This window comes from Neolamprologus multifasciatus, chromosome 23 (genome assembly GCF_963576455.1).
Source record: "Neolamprologus multifasciatus chromosome 23, fNeoMul1.2, whole genome shotgun sequence".
NCBI classification, from domain to species: Eukaryota; Metazoa; Chordata; class Actinopteri; order Cichliformes; family Cichlidae; genus Neolamprologus; species Neolamprologus multifasciatus.
The window spans coordinates 2,845,425-2,851,344 of NC_140460.1; positions in this window are offsets into that span (position 1 = coordinate 2,845,425).

Genomic DNA, 5,920 nt, shown 5'->3' on the forward strand with positions numbered 1-5,920 from the left:
CTTTGGGGGGAAAAAACATAAAACATTTTTTTTTTACTGTTGAACATCAATTTAGTAAAATTTTTTTGTTTTAGATAAATAAATATTGAAATATTTTTTGAATTAGTTAAATGTCAGAGTGTGATGGCATGCCACACATGGTAAGCTCCACACCTCACCACCCGTTGATTCACTTTAGTTTAAAATATTCTACTTATTGTTCAATATTGTTTCTTTATTAAATGTATTTATTTTTCCATCACACCTTCCAATGATTATATGGCGTGCACACATTAACCTTGCAAGGTCAAAGTTCTGTTTTATGTTATATTAATACATCTTTGTTTGAGTTACCTGGGGGTTGGCGTCTCCTCCTGTCTGGCAAAGGGCTGGGAGAGCTGAAGTACCACTGACAGCCTAATTGGATAGCACCACATGCTTCATTGTCTGGGCGGTGTTTCATGTTTGTTTAATTGTTTTGTATTAGTTGGTTATATGGCATTCATTTTGTTTTCCCCCGTGTGTGTCATTTGGTTTAGCTAAACCAGTATTTAAGTTCCCCATGTGTCATTTCAGCAGGTCAGTTTATCTTATGTTTGTTTGAGGTTTTGTTAATTATTATCTTGAGTTTAGTCTATTGAGTTGACCTCTTTTATTGGTCTGCCTGTTTAAGTTTTGGCTTTGTTAAATATATTTTCATATTTTTGGGTCAATAAAACCCCCTTTTTGAATTAAAACACCTGTGTCCTTTATGCTTTACTGCTTGGTCCCTGACACAGAGTAAAAAGAGAGAGAGGTCTATTTTTTATCACTTTCATCAAACTTAGGAGTATATATGCACTAAGTTTATTGTGTCTTTAATTAATAAGAAAACTCCAGACGATTCCATTCTGAGCTTAAGAAACTTCTGATAGGTTAGTAGAGTCCACGTGGATGCATATAAGATACCCCCAAAACACAGAGCCTGTTTCTTTGACATGGGAGATATCAAGCAAGACACCAGGAAAAGAATTGTGGAGCTCCATAAGTGTGGCTCAATTTTGAATACAATTTAGGTTCCATTTGCAATTAAAAATACAGACAATTTCTGTCTTTACTTTGAAATTTAACAAATATGTTTTTTATATTTATCAATCTAAAATAAATAAACATTTAGTCTGATTTGATGTTTTACAGTTAAAGTGTTTGTGTTTTTACCTGAAGAGTATGTAAACTGTATATTTGATGATGTTGGTGTTTGGCTTGATTGTCAGCACAAAGAGGGAGAGAGAGGAACAGAGAGGGAACGAGAGCAGGTGAGACAGACATGTTAGTCTAATGGTTGTTTGCCAAAACTCATCAGAACATGTATCCAGTCCCTAGTGAATCTTTTTAGGTTTGTTATTTTTCAAATTCTATATTTATTAAGTTATGCAGGCTTGTTTGCACAACAAGGCTAAATAGTTATGTAAACTTTTCTGAATCTAAATAGTGTACTTTGGTCGAATTAAAAAAATAATATGGTACAAATTATGTATTGAAAAGCAATACTTGAATAATATTGACCCTGAAAATATCATCAATAGGTTCGCAAAACTTGATGATACAGTCTCATGTTACCACAATAAAGAGGTGTTGTCAGTGTCGTGCAGGTCTATGGTGATTTTCAGTGCTACTATCATCTAGTTTTGATTCTGGTTCTGTCTTGGTTAAGCCCTAAAGTAGTCCAGATTTTGAACTGTTGTAGTCCTGTTTTAATTCCGGGTCAGTTCAAAATGCAATCGACTGCCTTCTGTTGTGTGATCGGCAGAGGTCTCTTGAAACGTCATTGGGAGTGTGAGGTGAGGTAAGCTCTCTTCTGTGGGAATTTGTAACATGTGTTTTTGTACATTTTAACTTGTGTGACCACAGGTTTTTATGCTGTGTTCAGCCCTCTGATACTGTCCCTCAACGATTTTTAAAGGAGATTGCCTAGGGCAGGCTGTTCTTACTATCATAAACAGCAGTTTGATATCTGGTGTAGTCCATGCTCATTTTAAGCATGCAGTAGTACAACCCAAGAAACCTGTCTTGCAGGCATTCATGGTACTGCTTTGAATTGGTTTAGGTCTTTCTGTCTGTCTAACTTTTTAGTTAGCTCTTCAGTTTGAGGTTGGCAATTCTAAGGCCTCTGCCCTTTTCATTACATTTACAGCCCTTGGGAACCATTCTTAGGAGGCATGGATTATCCTTCCACTGCCAACAACTGCCAGATTTATCTGCCTCTGAAGCAGAAAGATGCTTTTTTCCATTAAACCGCTTCTGGCATGTCTAGAAGATATTAAAACATGTATGGCCCTAAACTTTTTAAAATGTAATTCAAGCAAAACAGAGGTGATTGTGTTTGGTCCTAGCAGAGCCCTGGCAGGGTTGGCATGGGAAGAAGCAGTTATTGGTTTTGAACCTGATGGATCTGAACCTTTTTCCAGAGGGCAGGATGTTCAGGGTGTATGATCTCTGGTTGCCAATCTTGACTGATTGTGAACGGTCTGTGAGAAAGTTTTTGGAAGTCCAAGTTTACCAGCTTGGCTATAAGGATGTCTGGGATGATGGTATTGAAGGCCAAGCTGAAGTTAAGGAAGAGCATCCTTACTGATGTCCCAGAAAACATAGGCAAACAGGGTCAAACTGCTTCAATTTAATCTAATGTGCTGATTTTATTGTTTTAATTGAATTTTGATTATCATCATTATTATTATTATTATTATTTTATTTTAAATGTAATGTAAAGGGTTTTTTATGTCAAGTGTACAGCACCTTGTTTTCAGCTGGGAGTTGTCTGAAAGTGCTATATGAATAAATCGATTGCTTCCTAAATAAAGCTTGAGCCAAAAAGTGAGTGCTGTCACGGCACACAGTGACATATCTTAAGGTCATAAGGGAGCGGCGGTCAGAGTTTTACCCCTGATACTGCTGGATAAACAGAAGCTCACCCAGGAACGACAACCCACTTCAACTTGCTTTCCCTCTGCAGGTTGTTTTTATTGGTTACACACATGAATATTCATAAAGCTTGTTGCTGACTCATAATATTCATGTGTGTAACCAATAAAAACAACCTGCAGAGGGAAAGCAAGTTGAAGTGGATTGGAGACAACTGCTTCCGTCTCATGAGTGAAAATTTGAGCTCTGTGTGACCTCGTTTCTGGGTGAGCTTCTGTTTATCCAGCAGTATCAGGGGTAAAACTTTGACCGTCGCTCCCTTATGACCTTATGATATGTCACTGTGTGCCGTGACAGCACAATGTGCTTGGAAATAGCAGCCAATATAGGTGTAGTTTGTGTCTATGAACAGTGAACACCCGTGTGCACACCTGTGTGGATCAGCACGCTTGTATTCAAATGGTTTCCCCACGTAATGGTCTGCTAGAGGATGTAGAGAGCCATATCCCCGTCCCCCAGGGCATGAAGCAGGCAGATCCAGGCTCCAGACATCCAGAGGCCCCAGAGTGCGAGAGCCCAAGGAGGACAAGACAGACTTTTAATTAATTTGAAAACCTGATGCTTAGCCTTGTTCACCCCAGCTGTAAAACTCAGAAAGCATCTTGATGCATGCTCAATCATCCAGGTAAGCCATTGGTAAACTAGTGACCAATGGCTCAAGTCTGTTAATGTCCAAAAAGTTCATGGTGAAGGTAGTGGATGAGAGATAATTGTCAAAGAACACTACCTGTATATGTCTCTTGTGTGGGTCTACAGCCTGGATTACGCTCCAGCAGTAATCCCATAGCTGTGCGAGCGATCTCTCCTCCGTGGCAACTCCTGAGTTTGCTGGGTCCATGGTGGTTGGCGGGATCATTCTGTCAGGGTCTGGCTGGCAGACCGTGGGGATATGGGGAAATGAGGACCCAAAACGCGTGGTTCTGCGATGCAAACAGTGCACTTTATTTACAGTGAAGGCTGTAAACACAATAACTCCCTGTTGATCCCTTGAATCCTGTGTGTGTGTGCTCCCCTCCGACATCTGTGCTCATGCTCCCCGCTGTTGTGTTCTCGCACACCCTGTGCGTGCTGCCGTTCTGGTCCACTCTTCTACCTGGGGGGAAAACCACAAAAACAGCCATCAACACCAACCCCGGCGGGCATACACGAACTGCACAGTCGTACGCTGACACACACTAACTTGGGATGACAACTCAATGATCCCGTGCCAGTGGGAGCTCCAACACTCTCCTAAGTAGCTCCCCCGACGAGCCCTGATCAGCAACAGGTGTGTGGCAGGAACTTCAGGTGTGGCCAGTCCTCTTGCAGGGCCACACCCATCAGCATGTGGCTGTTCTCCATCCTCCAGCCACACATGTACACACCCACACCCTGCCTCTACATATGAGTGGAACACCGAACAACACAGCATAGTGCAGAAAAACACACATCCCCAAATAACAACAACAACACTAATAATAATAATAATAATAATAATAATAATAATAATAATAACGGTCCATCCTGCTCACGGACCCCTGAGTCCTCCAGAACCGGGTCCGTGACATGTACCACAGGCCTTCAAGCTGGTTGTAGTTAAACCTTTACTTAAAAAGCATCTCTAGACCCAGCTGTCTTAGCTAACTGTAGGCCAATCTCCAACCTTCCTTTCATATCAAACATCCTTGAAAGAGTAGTTGTCAAACAGCTAACAGATCATCTGCAGAGGAATGGTTTATTTGAAGGGTTTCAGTCAGGTTTCAGAGTTCATCACAGCACAGAAACAGCTTTAGTGAAGGTTACAAATGATCTTCTTGTGGCCTCTAAAGTGAAGTTAAGTCTTTTTGCGTTGCTGAGTTTACCATTGCTTTCTTTATTTCTCAGGATGTACCAAGCCATAGATTTTGCCACTCCTGATATTGCAGCAATTTCTCAGATGTTTTTTTTTTTTAAATGTTTTTACAGCTTAGAAATGGCTTGTTTTAGCTGCATGCAGAGCTCCTTTGATCAGATGTGGTCTATCCACAGCAAAATGTTCAAAACACAGGCACTACGCCTCAAATCAACTGCTGACCTTTTACCTGTTTAATTGATAACAATGTAACAAAGGAATTTGCTACACCATCAAACAGCCTTTGAGTCAATTTTCCAATTACTTTTGCTCTGTTTAAAAAGAGTGTGGCACATGTTAACAAGTTGAGACTCCTACACATTATGTCCATGTCAATTATATAACTATAATTATAGTGTGTTGTAGTAAATGGTTAAATAAAACAAAACTGGTGTCAGTGACCAAATATATATGGACCTAACTGTATGTTAATTTGAATCTGTCTGTGCTTGTGCTTTCCAACAGACTCTGGCTGTAAACAAAAAGCTGAACTGCTGCACTGAAGTTTTGCTGGAGAGTTTGGACCAGTTGAAAACTGTTGGCTCCAACAACGATGGTCTCTTGTACGGAGTTACAGTTACTTTCTAATTTCTAATCGGTATTTGTAAGTATGTTATATATGAGCATTATCACTAAGGTCATTAACATGCCATTACCATCTTCTGGTTTCAGTGATGAATCATAGAATCATGAGTGTTCTTGTAGTGTTTTCATTAACCTGGACCAGCCCGTTGAAAAGGACAGTGTGCTTGTTGAAGTCCTTAGGAAAAAGGAGCTATTCCCTTTGGGAAAACCAACTTGCCTCAAGCCCTTTTGAGGTAACTCTTTTATCAATGATTGGCATAAATATAGAGCACATTGTCTTTGCCAATTCCAAGTGTACATAGTATGCAAAGAGTCATTAGCTATCTGTCTTTGCTCACCTTCAGCTATGACTGCAGTAATCCTATTTATGACCAAACTGTGAACCTTCATAACCCCCAGAAGACCTCTGGAGGTTCATCTGGTGGGGAGGGGGCTCCCTGCTTGGCTTAGGCACTATATAGTGCCTAAGCCACCTTAGCATATAGGCATATAGGTGGCTTAGGCCACCTATATGCCATATAGGTG